The following is a 20,588-nucleotide window of genomic DNA, read 5'->3' as shown; positions in this document are numbered from 1 at the left end:
TCTTTCTTTCTTTCCTTCATTCATTCATTCTTTTTCCCCTCCTCCTCCTCCTCCATCATCATCATCATCATCATCATCATCATCATCATCATCAACAATATCCCCAGACCAAACAACTACTGCCAGAAAGTCATTGTCAAATAAGAATGTGGAAGCGTCTTCCATGTCAAACTTCACATCATAAGGCTGAAGTGGGGTTTGCTCCGAGAAGGCACAGTGGTGCGTGATGATGATTTTCAGTCTTACCTGAGTGCTAAGAAGGATAACTTCAGCAGGATTCGGACATGCCATTTTACTTACTTTGATCTTAAGTTCTTCATTTGTAAAATAGATTATTTCTGAGGTTTTTCCAGTTTTCAAAGTTTATGATTCTTTTGTAACCACAAATCTCCAATGTAACACAAACAGAGGAAAAGGCTAAAAATTAATTTCTTACATAATTTTCGACAACTTCTAACTTTTTAAAAGGTGTAAGACATGACACAGTTTTTATTTTCATCCCAATTTATATTATAACATTTTTGAGTGTCACAAATTTTTTTTCCTGTAAATGAAGTGCAATCCTCCTCTATTTCATGAATTGGGAAAAGGATGTTAAATTACTTTTCCAAGGTTGTTATAAAATTTATTTAAGAAGACCTGGGATTTTTTAAAAAAGGCTGCTTATTCCAAGTTTCTTGTCAGTTCCCTGAGTTAGCTTTCATTCTCTCTGGCACCCACAGAACAGTTAACTTGGTAACACGCTCCTTTCAAAAAGTGTAATCCTGGATGAAATAACAATACATGACTCCGAAGAGGTTTCAAAGTACCAAGTATACTTTCTGGATTATAAACTCCTGGAAGAATTTACTTCATGTAGACCACAAAATATATTCAAGTTAGCTAATAAAGAGCCAAAGTTTTTTTTTGTTTTGTTTTTTTTCACACCAGGAATTAAGTATCAAGGGGGAATTCTAAAATGTAACCGTTGCAGAAACCTCTTACTTTGCATTCAATGGCTGTGGCTCCTTCCTGTGCAATTCATCCTGTAGATAACGGTTTAAAGGGCTGTAAACACTTGTCCTAAGATAACTATTCTAGATTTTTTGGTTTTATTTTCCCATTTAGATTTCAATTAGCATGAAGAGAACAGACATTTGAAAACAGCTAGCAAGAGATCATTTTCATATGCCATAAATCACATATATAAAACTAGCATTTATCAAACATATTTGTGCTGTTAAAAGAAACTGTATCTAAAGAACAAAAAACTTAACTTTTGTCAGTTTCTTTTCAATTGCTAAAGAAAGGACTAAGAATAACAGATTAGATACAAAGAGAGATGTAGGTAGCCAATAGATGAATTTGCCTCACAGCATAACTATGTGATCATGATGATAATGTGGATTATTTTTATGAGCTTTTCTCTCTTTTAATGAATATGAAAATATTAATCTTACTAATCCAGTGAGGTGTTTTAGTATCATTTCCTGGCTCTTGGTAATTTTTGTCCCTTTGAAACTTGGAGGAAGAGTGGAGAAAATAGTAAATCCTCCTTGAAATGTACATATCACTCATGTGCCTGAGATGCCAATAGTCTTAAGGCCCAGGTAACTTATAGGAGTGTCATACTTGGTGTGACAACTGTCCACCTGAATGGAATCTCTATATCATTTATTTTTTTGGAAAATCAAATGAAATCAATTTAAAACAAAGCAAAACAAAACAAAAACTACACTTTCCAATCTTGCAGCCATAATGTATCAAAGGGACATTTTCTTAGAAGAAAAGAAAAATCAACAGGCATATATTCTGCAGTACGTGAATCACAAAGCCCTGTATTTCCACAGTTTAACACCATCTCTCAATGTCCTACAATGTGTGTTTGTCATTGTCACAGTCAGGAGGCTCTTCAAATAGAGACATATTCCAGAATCCTCCAGGAGATAGATTTCAATAGCACTTTGAGCAATTTATGCAACCAGTTTCCCCACTTAGCTGGGAAAGAAGCCATCAACAGAGGGTCGCTAAAGGGGCTTCTGGGTCTTTGGTGGCCTAATTGACTTTCACTTTGCCCTACTGGAGAGTAAATCATGTCCTCACAAATGTCCTTACCTGTTTTCATTCCTCTCTCCTCTCTTCTTTGTCTGTTCTTTTCCTCCCTATCTTTGTAGTTCCCTTGCTTCTTACACTCACTCCTCGACCTCCCCAACCCACCTTTCTTGTTTGCAGTAGAAGATAAGAGGATATGATTTAGAAGTGGAAAATATGAATAGGCAGACATACCACTCAGATACTTTTCTTTTCTCCAGCTTCTGACTGGATCATCTCTTTGAGGGTGTAATACATTCAGCAGAAGTTGTATGGTGATGCACAGTGTTAATAGGAACATTTTTGCTCCAATCAAGTTCCTATCACGGTTTGGGGAATTTGTAAAATAAGGCTTTATCTCCTGTTTGTTACTTTCCTAGAGAAAATCCACAGTTTACCTAACATGGTAAGATGAGAACTAAAAACACCAAATTATAGCTTTTGTATATAAGCTCTGTGAGCTAATACCTGAAGGCAAAAATTTGAGTTAGGCTCCATATTGGAATATAAAAATCCAAGGGAAGAGAGATCACAAGACAATACATTAGGAGCATAGGGAGAATATATTTTATTTGATAAATTTTACTTTCTGTTTTTGTATATGTTTAATGCACTTATTACACATGGAGAAATAAAATGTATAAATATATGTATAAATTGACATTGTGCAATTGAAGCTTTGGAAGACCACAGAATAAGAGTGGTCTTCTGAACCTACAAGTTATTTTTAGCCATATTAAATAAATCCTCTGATAATTTTCTCTTTTTAAGACTTTTGAACAGTAAATGGCAATTTGGGGTAAGCTTAGGCTCTTTACAGTCTTGTTATCATTAATACTTGTCCTTAATCAGTCTCCCTTCCAAAGCTATAGCTAGATCCCTACGTGTGATCATTGGTCATAGTGAGGTTAATAATAACTGAGCGCAAATGGCATTTTCATTTGTTTTAATCTAAGTTTATATCATTCTTCTCAGAGCTGGTTACCCCTGTGAGTGGCCACAACCTACTCGTCCTCACTACCTGAATTTCTGAATAATACTCATCTGGGAATCCAGGGATGATGACCCTCTCAAGGTATGAAGCAAGAACTGTATGGGGAAAATAGACTATAAAGCATAAGGGTCTGTTTTACCTTTGTGTCAACAGGAAGACTGATATATCTTTTTGTCTTAATTTCTTAATAAGATGAAAGATTTGGATTTTCAAAATTCTCTTCATATAAAGAATTACCACTGATTTCAAAACAATTTCTGCAATCACCATTATAATTCTTGGTAGAGCAGACAAAAAAATCTTAGCACAATAAATGCAATACCAAAGGGCAGTATTAGGAGAGAATATTACATATAACTAATACCAGGAAAATAGAAATTGTCAGCCAGTGATGGGCAAGTTGAAAATATTAGTTTCACACCGCCACTTACTAGCTATGAGACCTGGGGTGAACTTCTTTTTTTTTTTTTTTTTTTTTCACGTCTTCTTTATTTTTGAGACAGAGAGAGACCGAGCATGAACGGGGGAGGGGCAGAGAGAGAGGGAGACACAGAATCGGAAGCAGGCTCCAGGCTCTGAGCCATCAGCCCAGAGCCTGACGCGGGGCTCGAACTCACGGACCGTGAGATCGTGACCTGGCTGAAGTCGGACGCTTAACCGACTGCGCCACCCAGGCGCCCCTTGTTTGTCTTTCTTAAGGCTGTGCATTTTATTTTTTTTAAAAAAATTTTTTTTCAACGTTTATTTATTTTTGGGACAGAGAGAGACAGAGCATGAACGGGGGAGGGGCAGAGAGAGAGGGAGACACAGAATCAGAAGCAGGCTCCAGGCTCTGAGCCATCTGCCCAGAGCCCGACGCGGGGCTCAAACTCACGAACCGCGAGATCGTGACCTGAGCTGAAGTCGGACGCTTAACCGACTGAGCCACCCAGGCGCCCCTGGGGTGAACTTCTTAACCACATTTTTCTCATTTGAAAAACTTGGATAATTATTACCTATTAGCAGTAGGTGGATAAAAGCCTAAAATATATGTCACAATCGATAAAGTGTCGCTGCATTCTTATTATGTTGGCAATGTAGGATTTGACCAAAATGACAAGTCTTTATCTAGCTTGTTTGTTTGGAGTGTAGATATATATTCCAGTGTAGGCCCAGTTTTAACTCAAATATTTCACATACTCTACTTGGGCAGAAAGTGTCCATTGATACCAATATCAGAAGAATTTTTGGTGCCTACAGAAATAGTTTCCATGGAATCTGCCAAGTCTAGGGGAGATAGAGGTATATGAACTTGAATATCTCATATTCCCTGACCAGCTAAAGGTATGAAGGCTATGCAGCCTCACATGACAAGGGTAACTGAGAAGGAATGCTTAAGAGATGACCAAATTTAAGCCAATTCAGGATGTGCACCAGAATGTGCTGTTTTGTCACAATGATTGTGGGCTTCAGAATTAGACCTAAGTGTGAATACCAGCTTACCCACCTGGAATGCCAGGAAAGTACTCATGTCAACAGGCCCCACACCATTTCAAAGCGATAATGGGAAGACCCCAGGAGATGATATCATTGAAGAAGGCTTAACACCTTCTTCAGTGCTGTTTAACAGTGGTTAGTTTTTCCTTCTTTCCTGTAGAAATGTTTGGGAACTACCGTGCAAGTTCATAAATAACACACTTCAGAAGAGTGAGGTGAAAATACAGATTGTGAAAATAAGCAAGTGTGCCTGGGGGATATGCCCATTTAGCAAAAAAACTCCTCGATAATTAGGGAGGAAATTAAAATTCCATATTTAGCTCACAGACATTAAAGAAAGATAAAGGTAGTATTGAGCAACCCTCAAAATGTGTCGTCTTTTCCTCATTTCCTACTCAAACTAATTACCAAGGACAACAGAGCCATTTTGTTAATTCACACTAATGATGAGGAGCCTCACTGTAAATTACCAAATATCCTAGATTAGTTACTAAATAAGTAAGTCCCATAAAAAATAAAACACAGCAGTGCTGAGATAGAGAAGGCAATATGTTCATTCTGTAATTGCGGCTGAATGTTAATTATTTTGGGTAATACTTTATTCCACATATGTGAATGTTCTTCAGTACATTTGAGGTAATATCAGTTGGTCTCACCATTTCCATATCTAACTGGGATCATTATCTAAATACTGAACAAGTCAACTAAGAAATTTGGATAATGAGTGATTCAATTCACATGTGCCACATTCATATTCTAAAATGGTTTTCATTATAGTTTTATTTTTCTTGTAAGTTTTGATTATTCCTTGAACACTAGAGTGCCACAATTACCAGTGGGTAAGGCCACGTGAGTTCAACAAGCTACGAAGCAGCCATGACATTATTAATTGGTTCTTGTAGACTGTGTTTTCAATCAATAATGGTTACAATAGCTGAGGCAGCCATGCGCTAATCTGCTGTGTCTATTAAAATGGCTGCAGTGAGTAGTTTAGCTGTCCTCAGACTGTTCAGGTTTATGTGAGAAGACATTTACTCTCCGGAAGTCCAAGGGTGGTTCAGAGAGGGTGGTCGGAAATGGAAGTCAAGTGTGTGCAAGAGAGCAAACCATTATTCTAGAACTCAGAGCACTCTAACACACCTAACAAGGTTATAATAGAAACACTTCATCCGTGTCCGATCCACTAACATGAACTTATTTGATAACAAATAACTTGTTCTTGAAGAGAGGGTCCAAAAGTTAACTTCTATCTCACAGTACAACTAAATAAGAAAAGACTTACAAATCTCCCTCCATAAATCCCCATGATTTCATGTTCCCTTTGGTCATATTGAGGAAAAGACAGAGCAGAAAAGATTTGCTCTTCTAATAGGCTACATAAACAGAAAGCCTATCAAATATATCAAGGAGATAGGTATGACAGAAAAAGTAATAGTTGCAGAAAATTATAGGGGTATAAGGAAAAGAGAAGTAGATTTAATAAAATCTTCTAATTGAAAAAATTATTACCTAGTCTTGTATAGCACATGAAATACGCTGTTCCTGTTATAAGGTTCCTGTTTTAAGGTCATCTGGTTTTGAAGAAAGTAAAACTTGACCTTCTGAGGGTATATATACTACTAGAGAGTGAAGGTAAGCAGATACTATCCATTTCTGAACACCTTATGTAGTTATTTCCCACTTCAAGATAAAATGGGCAGTTCCAAGGAGAGAAACGCATAACATCTGAAACTATGGGGCCTGGAAAGCTTTGGTAGCCCTCCATAGGCCTATTGTATTTCACAGACAAGATAACATGCCATAACTAGTTGGCATTGACCACAAGAGCTGAAAAAGGGTGGACTGCTCTTGCTTTTTCCTACATGAACAACTTCCTATTGCAGTGACTTGTCTATATTGGGTACTGGAAAAGCGTCAGATATTGTACTTACTTTTTGTAGAAGGACCTTGATCCTATCCTCTGCCCTATTGATTTATTTTTAATGTATGGACCTCTTTCAAAATTGCATCACAAATTATCTTTACTTTTGGTTCTTGGCTCCGATTACAACCCTGAAGTTTATGCTCACCAATTCTTATTAAGAATAGAGCTAGGGGGCGCCTGGGTGGCTCAGGCAGTTAAGTGTCTGACTTCGGCTCAGGTGATGATCTTACGGTTCATGGGTTCCAGCCCCGTGTCAGGCTCTGTGCTGACAGCTCGGAGCCTGGAGCCTGCTTCGGATTCTGTGTCTCCCTCTCTCTCTGCCCCTCCCCCACTCGTGCTCTGTCTCTCTCGCACAAGAATAAATAAACATTAAAAAATTTAAAAAAATATTTAGAGCCTTAATTCATCCATACATCTGGATGTTCTAATTTTATTCTAAGGTCAAGCCTGACCATCAGAATCATGTGTTTATACTGTTTTTGTAGCCTCTCATAAAAGCACTCATAAAGCTTCAGTATTCTGTCATTGACAAATATTGAGAGATGGTAGCTATTGAGAGTGGACCTGTGGATCATTATTTATTCAGTGTAGTGATAATGTTAAAGACATAACCTAGTCTATTACCAGAGATCACCTTAAAAAGAAGAGATATTTCCTACTGGTCCTTTTAGCTTCTGGCTCCCAAATGAAGAAACGCTATGATTCTCCTAAGCAATTAAAGTTTATTTATGATCTGAACAGTGTGTTACATGTAAACCATGTCCCTCTTTGCTTTGACTCTCCATTAACTTAGAGACAGGATCTTGGCTTCTAGCAATTGTGTATCCACCAGCTAATACAAAAATATACATTTTGATGTATTTATTTTATTCCCAACTGTATTAGTTAGCTATTGCTGCATAACAAATTACCTAAAATGTTAGCGTTTAAAAGCAACAAACATTTATTTTCTCACAATTTCTGTGGATACAGCTTTGCTGGGTGCCTCTGCCCCAGGACCTCATAGTTTGTGATCAGACTTTGGCCTGGGCTGTATTCTCATCTGAAAGCTTGTCAAAAGGAAGATCTTCTTCCAAACTCACTCACATGATTGCTTACAGGATTCAGCACATCACAGTTTGTTGGATTGTATTCCATAGTTGCTGGATTGTGTTCCATAGTTTCTGACTGTTGGTCGGAGCCCCCCCCCCCCTTAGTACCTTGCCAAAGGGCCCTTTTCATAGGATGGCTCACTGCATGGCAGTTTGAGCAAGCAACTGAGAAAGCAATAGAGAGGGAATAGAATGTAAGTCAATGTCTTTTTGTAACCTGATCTTGGAAGTGATGTTCCATCACTGTTGGGGTATTCTGTTCATTTGATGGAGGTCACTAGGTCTAGCTTATATTCTAAGGAAGAGAACTGTACAAAAGCATGAATACCAAAAGGTGAGGGATTTGGGACCATTTTAGAAGCTATCTTTTTACTTTCTTATACATAGTTCACCTTTGCCTAAGTCTTCAGTTACTTTTATTCTTTGTGTTACACATACTTCCATTACTTTACTTAAAATGCATACATATCATATGATAACATATGGTGTGTATTTTATCAATGTATATTGTATGAGATTGTACACCCTTTGTCATTCACTTTAACAACCACAATAATTAGTTTATTAATCTATCTGCTATGGGTATAGATCTGTTTTGAGGACTAGGAATACAATAATTTACCAAAAAAAAAGAAGAAAAAAGTCTTGCCTTTAAGAGCAGTTATGGGGATCCAGCTTAGTATACAATATTCTAACCGAAGAACATTTTTTTAAAGATAATTCCTCTTTATATGTTTAGGGTAAACCCAATCTTGTCTTGGTATATTCTCTTTCCAAATATATGTTGGATTTGATTTTCTAGTTTTTTAAATCTCTATTATTTTTAGGATTTTTACATATATTTTAAAGAGTAAAATTGATGTGTAGTATCCTCTTACATGCCTTATCTGGCTTTTGATATAAGGATTATACTTCTCTTGTGGAATAAGTTAGATATTCCCTCTTTTCTGACCATTAGAAAGAGTTTGTTAAATTAAAAAAAAAAAGGATAGCCTGCATTTTGAACATTTGGTAAAATTCATTTGTAAAACTCCTGGCTCTGCTGTTTTATTTCAGTATTTTTTGTTTTTATTTTTATTTAGCTGTTTTATTTGAAGATTTACAGACTAACTTCTCTAATATCTACAGATTACTTGAGCTTTTAACCCTCTTGAAATCATGTCTGCATGTATATATATTCTCCCTTACATTTTTTCTGTTTCATCTCAGATTCCAAAATTATAGGAACGTAGTTATTGGTAGTGTTCTCATTATCTTTTTAGTTTATTTGTAGTGTGGGCCCCTTTTCATTCATAATATTATGTATTTGTATCTTCTTTTGATGAAAATTGTCAGATTCATCTATTTTGTGGGATTTTTATTTTCATGTATTCCAATTCTGGAATTCTTGGATCCCTCATCTGATTTCTGTGTCTCCACAATTCTAGTCTCTGGGCTGTGAATTCCAGGGCCCTGCAAGGCTCCAAATCTCACTTTCTCCCTGGGTTTTGATTCCCTGATTAGTTTTGAATGAGATACTCCCTGCTATTATAGTATGGCTCCCTACACAGAATATACCAACCTCTCTTTATACGAGGAGAAGATCTGGATATCACGTGATTTGAAATGGGGGAATCTTGGGGTTCCTGGGTGGCTCAGTTAGCTAAGTGTCCAGCTCTTGGTTTGGGCTCAGGTCATAGTCTCACAGTTTGTGAGGTCGAGTCATTTGTTGGTCTCCAAGCTGACAGTGTGGAGCCTGCTCAGGATTCTCTCTCTCTCTCTCTCTCTCTCGCTCTCACTCTCGCTCTCTCTCTGCCCCTCCCTTTCCCCCACCCTCAATAAATAAATATTTAGAAAAAATAAAGTAGCTGAATCTTTAGTGTATCTTGGTTATGGTTTCTTAAGCCAATTCTGTCTCAGTCAGAAAATCTACTCTCAGAATGGAACGAAGCACGTCTCTGTGTCCTGGGAGGTATTCCTCATCTCTTCTTGATTCCTCTGCACCTTGGGCCCTAACCCTGCCTCTGGTGCTTTAGATTCTGGGTCGTACCATCCCCTGTACCTAGTAGTGGTCAGACGTTCGGTGCGCCTCCCTTGCCTTTATCCACTTAGCCAGTATCCAGGCCTGGCCATCCCTGACATTGTCCACCTTAAAAACAATCCACCTTATTTGCTTTTCTGCCCTTAACTATTTGGGTCTTCAAGAGAAAGGGAAAATGTCTAGCCACTGCAAATGGATGCCTGGAAAGAGTTCTTCTGACCAAAAATAAAAACCTGAAGCTGAAGCTTAGGGATTGATTATACTTTATCCCTTTGTGTCAATTAGCTTTGAAAGATTTAGCAGCTATGATGTCTCCACTTAAAACTCAGTTGAATTTCTATACAAAAAAAAAGACCTCTTAAACTATCTTTTGAACTTTTATTAAATATTTTGTAAAGTTTATTTATTTATTTTGAGAGAGAGAGAAAGAGGGAGAACAAGTGGGGTAGGGGCAGAGAGAGAGAATCCCAAGCAGGCTCTGCACGGCCAGCACAGAGTCCGATGGGGACTCGAAATCTGGGCTCGAACTCATGAACCGTGAGATCATGGCCTGAGCCAAAATCAAGAGTTGGATGTTTTACTGAGCCACCCAGGTGCCCCTTTATTAAATATATTTTAAACTGATTTTTCTTTCTGCATTATCTACTTTCTGTGTAATCCATAACAATGTCTCTCACTCACATCGAAGAAATACGTGCCTAGTAGTGGATAAGCTGCTCTGGGTCTCTGTTTGCCCAGTATTCACTTACAATTTTCTAATGCCTGCACTTCATCTTGATATGGCTTGGTACCCATGTGACAACAAAAGTCAGGCTGTTTATTTCCTTGCCCTTGATGTTATTTTGCCCAATGCTGAAAATGAACCTAAAAATTAAAATTCACTAACAAAAGTGACTATGATGGTTTATTCTGTAATTTTTCCATTTTTCTTATTTTATAAATTGGCAGAGAATCTCATCAGTCAAAGCTTAGGGAAGAAAATTCTCCACTTCTTTTAAACTGTTTAATAAGGGCTGTGTAATTTTTAATCTTATAGATGGGGATCAGTGCTATAAGGAATAAGCAGATACTCTCCCTGAAGGAAATTGATATCAAATGAACCTCAAGAGTCATCTTTGGTTTGGTATTAATCATTGCTTAATTATCCCCTTCTTTGGTGCTCTTGGAATTTTTCAGAGACGGGACCACAATGCCAGAAAACATAGAAAGTGTCCTTTGTTCCTTGAATTAAGGGCTCTTCCGCTGTCTGTCTCTCCCGCTCATTTGTTACATCTAACAATCTGGAAGTGAATGTGCTTAATAGGCTTTGTCTGAGAAGAGCTTCATTTCTTTTTTGTGAAGGAAGCTATAGCCTTGGAATTGTCTCCTCATGCACTCCACCTTTTGACAGCACTGAGCCTTTATTTATGAAAGAAGTTTAATTAATGCCCTTGGATAAACTGTTAACCTTTGAAATGGTTTCCTGATGCATGGAGGCCCTTTCTCTTCTGCCAGGAATTGATTTTGGAAATGGCCCTGCCTCCTCGTGACTTATGATTCAGAGAGAGGAAGAGACCATGCAAAGTGCAACAAGGCGGGGATGAGAGCCCCGTGAGGTGTAGTGATGAAGGGTTTGCATCAGTATGTGTAAAATATAGATCATTGAAAATGTGTGGAATCAACTTCAAAGAAAGATGATGGTTTTACAAAGAGACTGTAATATCGTGCCATTGAAACAAACTGTAACACTGAAAATATAAGGCAGTTTTCTGCCTTATAAAGCAAGGTTCTCAAATTTCGAGTAAAATCATAAGAATTTTTTTTTTTTTTTAAGAATGGCATAGAGAATGGATAGACAGAAAGGGAAAGGAAAGACACAACTTTCAGGCTAGTAAATTTTATTGTATTTTCCTGGCACGTCGCCCAGAGACATTTGCAAAGAAAAAGATGCCAGAGTTATTCTTTAGAGGGTTAACTCATATTAATGTAGTTATTGTTCACCGTACACACAGATGTTTTTTAATTAAGTGCTATTTTAGGAAAGTAATTTCTCCAAAGCAGAAGCAATATTTGGGGGCAAAGTGTGTGAGAAGTGTTGCAGAAGTTTCCTCGTGTTTGTGGTAATCTAGTCGAATAGTAGCTCCTGGTAAAATTAAATTACTGTGGCCCCGCGTCCATTTCCCTGGTAGTACAGTCAGTGGAGACTTCACAGTTTTGTCATTCCAATTATGCCCTTCAGAAGAATACCATATTGGTTTGTTTGCACAGAAATTACAGAAAATACAATCTGCCACTGAGGAAAATAAATAAAACCATGTTCTCGGTTATGTTATTGCCACTTCAGTTTTAGACCCTCTCTTATAAAACCTATTTGTTTTCTGTACTAGGGATACAGATTGCTTATTAAATTAACAAGGGCCAAGCAATAAAGATCTGAGTAGAATAACAATTCGGACCCCACTGGACTATAAAATAATTCCATTTTTCTCCATCAAATCGTGAGTGTTAAGCTGCCTGTCGCCTGATGCGCAACACCACCACCTCACCTTTCCCCTACAGTCCTGGAATTTTCCAATTAGGAGATAGGATTGTGCTTGAGGCTATGTTATCTACACTCTTAGTCTTAGCCAGCATAGTACATTCCGTGGAGCGTGCTGAGAACAGGCTAGAAGTGAAAGAACATTCTTTTGACCAGGCCAGTGTCTCCCAGCCATGTCACTGCTCACTGATGAGGAGCCACAGCAGAGCCCCCCGCTAATCCAGCCCCTCCTCCATGGCAAGGACCACTCTACCTGTTGCTTTCCTGGCACGTGTTCCCGGGGCAGGTGTGTGCAGCTGAGTGCCACCCGAGAGATGTAGGCTGGCCTTGGGTAGGTTGTAGAAGAAGAAAGAAAAGGCAGGACAAGCCATGAGTCATGAGGTCCTCCAAAGTGAGATGAGATAAGGAATGTCCAGGCTCTGGAGTTTTTCTGACTTGGTGGCGGGAACCAATTTCCTGGAGGCATCTTCTCGTTTTAGAGTTCCTTCTGCCTTGCATCACCAGTGTTCAGGATCTTGGGATGACAGAGTGTCATACAGTCCAATTTCTGTTTTGCTCATGGGAAAAATTAGGGATCAGTGAGCAAAAGTAATTTTCCCAATGGTGCACAGCTTCTTAAGAAACAGCCCAGTCCCTGCAAGCATCTGATTCTCCAAATTCTTAATCTGAAGTTTTTACTAGTGTGTAAAGGGAAATACAATTTTGATGTGTAACTGAACTGAAACAGCCAGAAATGTAATCTTATTCTCTGCTTGGTAAGAGATGGTGATAGAAAGCGTTTGCTTCTGTCCAGCTTTTATTAAGCATTGAAAAAGGGTGTCACCATTGCCGTCATCTCTAATAACCCTGCTGCTTCCCTAGAGTTTTTAGGAGAGTGGGAGGGCTGGAGGAATCTAAGTATTTTCTCTTCCCTGGTCTTCAACAATAAGACCAGGATTAAGTTCTCTATGATCTAAATTCTATTATCATTATTCATTGACCTACCATGAAAAGTATTCATGAAAAGTATTCGAAGAGACAGGAAACATCATGTTCTGTCATCTCTGAACATTGTCGAACACTGGACTTCTGGACCAATTTTCATAATCTGTCTTCACCATCATCACTGTGAATTCTCAAGATCCGTGGTCCTTGAACTTCAGAGCACGTCAGATTGCTAATCCCCATTGCCAGAGCTTCTGATTCAGTCGTAGGTCTGGAGTAGAGCCCATGAATGTGCATTTGTTTTTTTATTGTTTAAATTCCAGTTAGTTAACATATAGTATAGTATTGGTTTCAGAAGTAGCATTTAGTGGTTCATCACTTACATATAACACCCAGTGCTCATCCCAACAAGTGCCCTCCTTAATGCCCATCACCCATTTAGCCCATCCCCACACATACCTCCTCTCCAGCAACCCTCAGTTTGTTCTCTGTATGAGTCTCTTATGGTTTGCCTCCCTTTCTGTTCTAATTTTATTTTTCCTTCCCTTTCCCTATGTTCAACTGTTGCGTTTCTTAAGTTCCACAGAAGAGTGAAATCATATGATATTTGTCTTTCTCTGTCTGACTTATTTCGATTAGCCTAATACACTCTAGTTCCATCCACATTGTTGCAAATGGCAAGATTGCATTCTTTTGGATTACCAAGGAATATTCCATTGTATACAAATACCACTTCCTCTTTATCCATTCATCCGTCGATGGACATTTGGGCTCTTCCCATACTTTGGCTATTGTTGACAGGGCTGCTATAAACACTGGGGTGCATGTGCCCATTCGAATCAGCATTTTTATGTCCTTTGGATAAATACCTATTAGTTCAGTTGCTGGGCCGTAGGATATCTCTATTTTTAATTTTTTGATGAACTTCCTTACTGTTCTCCAGAGTGGCTGCACCAGTTTGCATTCCCACCAACAGTGTAACAACCTCTCTGCATCCTCACCAACATCTGTTGTTTCCCGAGTTGTTAATTTTAGCCCCATGAATGTGCATGTCTAGCAGCCTCACATACGATGCTACTGCTGCTGATCAGGGCACAACACTTGGAGAACCACCACAATAAAGAAACGTGAACGTAAATTATAATAAAAATATTGAGAATCAGTTTTCATACACAGACTATAGGTCACTGAAGCACACATATTAAATTAATAATACTTTATTATTAAGAAGAGAGAAGGAGATTGAAGTTGATTGTAGTGGAAAAAGATTTTATTTGTATTGGTCAAATGTGGTCAAAAGAGAATAGATTAATATAATATTTGTGCAATGGAAAATAAATTATGTTTTTAAAATAGAAATAATATTTACTTTATGGTAAACAGACTATTAAATTTTTCCAATTTTGTGAGATCAATATCCTAATTTCTGTTTTTCTAGAAAATCATCCACTCTCACCCCCTCAGGAGGCTGGGTGCTCTTTTGTGGATCATTTGAACAGAATCTCTGGATGTGGGGGCACAAAACACAGTAGAGAATTGGGGTGAGCAAAATAAAGTAGGGGAGAAAAGGAAACGCAAATGGAGGATTATGGAATTCTCAACTCTTTTCTCTGGACCTACTTCAGAATGCTTGCACACAAGTTGGTCCTCCTGCACCCTGTTCGCCATGCGTTGCCTGTCATAGGAGATGGATAAGGACTTCTCAGCAGATTCCTCTCCGAAAGGCCTGTGGATACTGATGTTTGGACATACCTAGTGAAAAGCTAAATTGACCTGTGCTCTAGTGGTGCCAATAACTGACAAGTCGTCTCCTCCTAAACAGAGCTTCTTGGGGTTCCCCGGGTGGCTCATTCAGTGAAGCGTCCAACTCTTTCAGCTCAGGTCATGATCTCACAGTTCATGGATTCAAGCCCCTCACTGACACTGCAGAGCCTGCTTGGGATTCTCTCTCTCTCTCTCTCTCTCTCTCTCTCTCTCGCTCTCGCTCTTTCTGCCCCTCCCCTGCTCTCTCTTTCTCAAAATTAATTAATTAATTAATTAATTAATTAATTTAAAAAAAACAGAGCTAATCAACAATTTTTTCAAGTCTTGCTCTTAGAAAATAAGTTTAGGGGAGCCTTGGTGGCTCAGTCGGTTGAGCATCTGACTTCAGCTCAGGTCATGATCTCGCAGTTCACAGGTTCGAGCCCCGCATCAGGCTGTGTGCTAACAGCTCAGAACCTGAGCCTGCTTCAGATTCTGTGTCTCCCTCTCTCTCTGCCCCTCCCCTGCTGGCACTGTTTCTCTCTCAAAAATAAATAAACATTAAAAAATTAAAAAAATAAGTTTATGGACAAAAATCACAAGACATTGAAAGAAAATGCAGAATTTGAGAGATATAAAAGCAAAAGAAATAACAAATATACAGACACAGAGACACATGTATACACACAAAAGGGAAATAAATCCTATAATCCGTATCCTCAAAGAGATTAGAGAAGACAGTGCTTCCACTAAATTATAAAATCCACTACTTTTAAAGAGGCATAATTAGAGATCAAAAAATAGTGCTTGAAAGTTGATACATAAAAACTAATAAGTAGAAAAGCTCAGAAGCTAAAGAACAGAATAGTTCTAAGAATATGTAATAACAGTGATAAAAAAATTGAGAAAGAATATAGGATATTAGAGATTTAATCTGAAAAACAGTCATTCCAGAGACAGAAAACAGAATGGAGAAGAAAACTATATATTAAAAAAAAATACAAAAGTATGTGCTAATTTTCTGGGACATTATTTAGTTCATCAGTGACTGATAGTACATTCTGTTGACTTAGCCAAAGTTGTGAAATGCTTCATATCATGCTTCTTATAATAGGATGAAAGTAATATCAGCAGTTAAAAAGTCAAGTACCAGCCTACTAAGCATATTCTTTAGAGATATGGAGGTTTATCACCAGTGGACTGAGCTAAAGGAATTGAATGTCACTCTGGACAGTGAAACTAGAAAGTGGGAGAGGTGAAACAGAGAGAATACAGACTTTTCCTGTTACACGCCCTTTTTTCCTGTTACACGCACCTGTTAGGTGCCTTTTTTTTTTTTTTTTCCATTTAAGTTTTTATTATATGTATGTACCACTTAAAAATTAAAATTTATTGGAAAAGAAAATCAGTAAGCACACTTTTGAGAAACACACAAAAGAACATCTGACCGATGTTGAGGCATTCATAGTGGTTAAGAAGAAATTTTGACAGGTTGTGTCTCTCATTTCAATCCCTTTTCTCACATAATCGATGACTGCGTCTTTCCCATGCCTTCTTCCTGCCACAGTAGCAGACTAGGGAATTCTGCAGAGATTAGAAACATAGAGGCTACGGTTTTGGGGAATCAGGCACAAGAGGAGACCTACCCAAACAAGCCACTCTCCTGCTCACGTAGAAGAGGAGAGGTTTCTTTTATTCATCAGGCTATAAAATGTACAGACTACATTGGCAGTTGTTATTACATTGACAGTCTATTTTATGGGATTATTGTAACCCTAAATCAGTGAAAAAAATATTCACATGAGAAGTCTTTAACCAGTAGTGCATCATGCTATTTAACAGAGCATTGCATGGTCATCAGGAGAGGGCACAGATAGTGAAGGCAGATGAACCTGAGTCTCCGTGCTCTTTCAGCCAATTACTGGGATGGGACCTTGTAAATGCTTCTTAACCTCTTACACCTCATCTATAAAATGAGGGCAGTAACAGTGGCCACCTGCTATGGCTGTCAAGTGAAATTCAAGTTCGGCAGGTGAAATTCTTAGTTTAGTGCTTAATGCTACATGGGAAATAGTAAACACACTTTAAATCATGGACTTAAACAGCGATGGCCATAGTATTCCTCATTATTACTGAAAGAAGTAGGCTGGTAATAATGTGAAGAAAATTTACAATTATAATGAAAACAGTCCCCAAATCTAATTTTAGTGTTTGTGATAGTTTTGCCCCCCTAAAAACTGTTAGCTCCAAAATGGTAATTAGAATTAAGTACTTTAGCTTTAAGATCTTTAGTTTTTAGTTTAGTTTTAGTTTAAGGCACCTGGGATGGCTCATTAGATTAAGTATCCTACTCTTGATTTTTGCTCAGTTTTGATCAAGCAGTTCATGAATTTGAGCCCCCTGTCGGGCTCTGCACTGACAGCCTGGAGCCTGCTTGGGATTCTCTGTCTCCCTCTTTGTCCCTTCTCCGTGCTCTCTCTCTCTCAAAAGAAAGAAATAAACATAAAAAAAAAAGATCTTTAGTGTTAGTATTCTTCATTGGAGTGACAACACCAGATGAGAGATAAGAAAAAGAATAAAATGGGAAGATATTTTCAAAATTTGGACTCCATCAGTCCAATGGGTCAGGGGTTTATGTGTATTCCCTCATTCTAAATGAACAAACAACTGCAGGAGAAAGCTTCCTTGAGTTGTGCACAGTGGTGAAGACTGTGGTTCTAAGAACCTTTGAGAGCTGGGTGAGCTACACCTGAACTCTTATTTCTCTGGTGCAGCTACCAGAATAATAGAGTCCCAGAAGACAGACATTATGGACAAAACTTTGGGGTCTCAGCAAAAATAAAACTTTGGTCTTCCCTAAGTGTTCCCAGGTTTTATTTCCACAAAGAAGAAGAGATTAGGTATTTTAGGTAGGGAGATGGAAACTCTAGGGTTTTATCCTTCCTGCTGAATCAGCAGATCCTTTGCTTTCTGACCTTTAGGCAGTGGCGCAAGGCTCATCCATTTGCAAAGGTGTACAGCTGAAAAATAGGAAAGGGAGCTGTCCCTTGGGCTCTCTGCATAGGAAGAGAGTTTTTCATTGTGACCGTATCATTTGTTAATAATATGGGCTTGCTTCAATACGAACAAAGAGTTCACTATAAAAAATCAAAAAACTGAAAGACTTGCAAGACATGGTGAACATAAATATTATGCCCTTTTTAACTGACAGGTGAAATGAAGTAAAGAGAGACGAAGTGCAATCCCGTAGGTGACACGGGAAGTGGCAGAAACATACTTTGAAAGTTTTGATCTTGAAATCTCTGTCCGCAGTCACCTTCCACATCCAGAACCCCGTTTTCCTGTCTGGGTGCAACGTTGTGCTAATTTGCCTCTTTCAAGAAGGAATTTCTCTAAAGATGGGGGAATGGGAGTCCTCAGAGGATGCTGTCTTCCAAAACTCATGTCATGTAAGAGAAACTTCTGTGAAAGCCAGAAAGGAAATGAAACATGACTAATTAAGCATGTAACCTAACCAAGGAGATGTATAGCAGTTGTTGATGTCATAACCATCAGAGCCAATTTGTGAAACGTCAAAATTTACATCACAGAGTTACAAGTGAGGCAACAGAAATACCTCTTGTGAGGTCATTGTGATGTATTAAAGGCAGGTATATTCCCACCAAACTAGAATATAATTTAGATTTCTACCTAACATCCTGCACATGCAGAAAGCCTATGAAATGCTTTTCAAAAGGATAATTTAAATAGATATAGAAAATGAACACTTTCCCCAAAAAGCATGATGTTTATAGGTTCCAAAGGTATTCCCATAGTCTTACCATTAGAACATTTTTTAGATGACAAATTTATTTGTATGTGTATATATATATATATATATATATATATATATATATATTTATAATGACTATATATAATATGATTACATAAATATAGGATTATATATTATATATGCATACATATATACACATATGTGTGTGTGTTTCTCTGTCTAGATGCACTAAAATTAGAGGCAGAACTGCATTTTCACAAAAAATTAGCTACTTTTCTAAATAAAGCTGGAATATTTCTAGGGGTAATTTCTTATATGTGAGATATTTGATCCCATCTGTCAGAATTCTACCTGTAGAATTTGCCCAGGACACCCACTTTTCAACACACTAAGATCTATAGTAATGGTCATTATCTCTACAACTAATTCTACATTTCCTTCCCATGGTCCTTCACCTAAATATTGTATAGAATAAAATGTTGTTTGCAACAAAGACTAAGAGAAGGCATTTTAAAGTCAAGTAAGAAGAGTATTATTGAACTGTTATGATATACTTTGCCTAAAAACTATTTAGGAGCTACTCAATAATGGTATGCAGCTTCAGATTTAATAAACTATATTAGGGAACATCTCACGGAAAGCGGATGCAAGAAGGTTGAAATGACAAGGCATCAAATGGCATCATATCTTCCTCCATCATTGGGGAAGCAGCAATAATGACTGAGATTCTCAGATGGTCAACCAACTACTGACTTTAGAAATCTCTGTATAAGAATAAAAATGCTTCCCCCCCGCCAAATCTATACATAGAAACTCTTTCAAAACATTTGCCCTTTTGCCCCAGGGACCAAATTATGGTCAGATTCAACAAATACCACAGGAGTTCCTAAAAAATAAAACTCAGGAACAACCTTGAAATGTAACATCTAAAAAGAGCGTGATTCCATCTTGTTGTGGTTTATCCTGGGCTCCTGTTCTTTCTTGCACCCACTCGACATTTCACTTCCTGCTCTGTCTGTGCCCTCCACTCCCTGCACACATCACACTACTCTTTCAGATTCCCTGATTCTATCTTACTTCCCTGGGGCGAGCTGGGAGTGGGGGAGAAATGGCAAATGGATTGTGAGCAGGACAAAAATGGCAATATGTAGAAGAATAGCCACATCTAATTTAATGTTATTTATACTGAAATGCTCACCCATACACGCAACTGCAAATTTTATTTTATTTAATTTATTCATTCTATGGACAGAGAATCATTTTGACTGTCAGAGGTCTGCAGGTGATGTTGATTTCAACCGCTATGGGCTCATCCCATCTAAAAACTTCTTAACTTTATTCATAAAACTAATAATATGTATTTTTGTATTTTATAAAATGTTAATGTTTAGATGAAGCCACGTCTGTGGCTATTGTAATGTTCCCTAAATCTTCTGGTCCCATAACATAGTTTCTACTTCTCTGAACACTTAAGCTTTGAGTGTGTGGACTCTGTTCATTATGTATCTTCTATCACAGCCTGTCGACATACTTGCTCTTCCTTAAATATGTACTTGAAGTGTACAATTCTCAGAATTCTAGCTCCAGCTGGCAGGCAAAGAGAATTTTGTATGAATACGTACTTTGAAACTAGGCACTGTACTATCACAGTGTCTCCAGAGATTTACTTGTGAGTAACACTTTAACTATGACGTAAGGTTAGAAAGGTAAGATGAATTGTTGGATGATTTATTATTTTGCTAATTTATCTCCAGTTATGTATTTTTAAGTGTCCAAATAGCATTACTCTTGTGACTTCAAAAACCAGTGAGTGGTAAATAATATATTAGGAGCATTTGATAAATTAAAAAGATTCAAGTAGATGATAATTCTCTGAAAGCTCAATTTAATGGCTCTAGAGCACTTACTGTTGGATTAATCAGACAGCTTTAATCAGTATATTCAATATACGTTGTTTATTAACACATACTTCTTCAGGATTAACAGCACCCTTCACAGTTCATGCGTGCAACAACAGCATTTGCAGTCTTTCTGATCAATTTTATGTGTAACCTTT

At 37.9% G+C, this 20,588-nt stretch overlaps 2 long non-coding RNA genes across 2 annotated transcripts in view; one reads left to right on the top strand and one right to left on the bottom strand.

The window, feature by feature from the left end:
• Positions 1 to 20,588, bottom strand: part of LOC147581495 (uncharacterized) — a 63,185-nt gene that overhangs the window by 9,069 nt on the left and 33,528 nt on the right. The gene's annotated exons all lie outside the window — the stretch shown is intronic.
• Positions 3,049 to 20,588, top strand: part of LOC147581494 (uncharacterized) — a 66,739-nt gene continuing 49,199 nt past the window's right edge. The window contains exon 1 of the long non-coding RNA XR_015249973.1: positions 3,049 to 3,145. This is a non-coding gene — a long non-coding RNA (uncharacterized LOC147581494). The remainder of the gene's footprint in view (positions 3,146 to 20,588) is intronic.

This window comes from Puma concolor, chromosome B1, assembly GCF_028749965.1.
Source record: "Puma concolor isolate L17-30 chromosome B1, mPumCon1.1.hap2, whole genome shotgun sequence".
NCBI classification, from domain to species: domain Eukaryota; kingdom Metazoa; phylum Chordata; class Mammalia; order Carnivora; family Felidae; genus Puma; species Puma concolor.
This window is presented reverse-complemented; position numbering and strand designations above follow the sequence as displayed.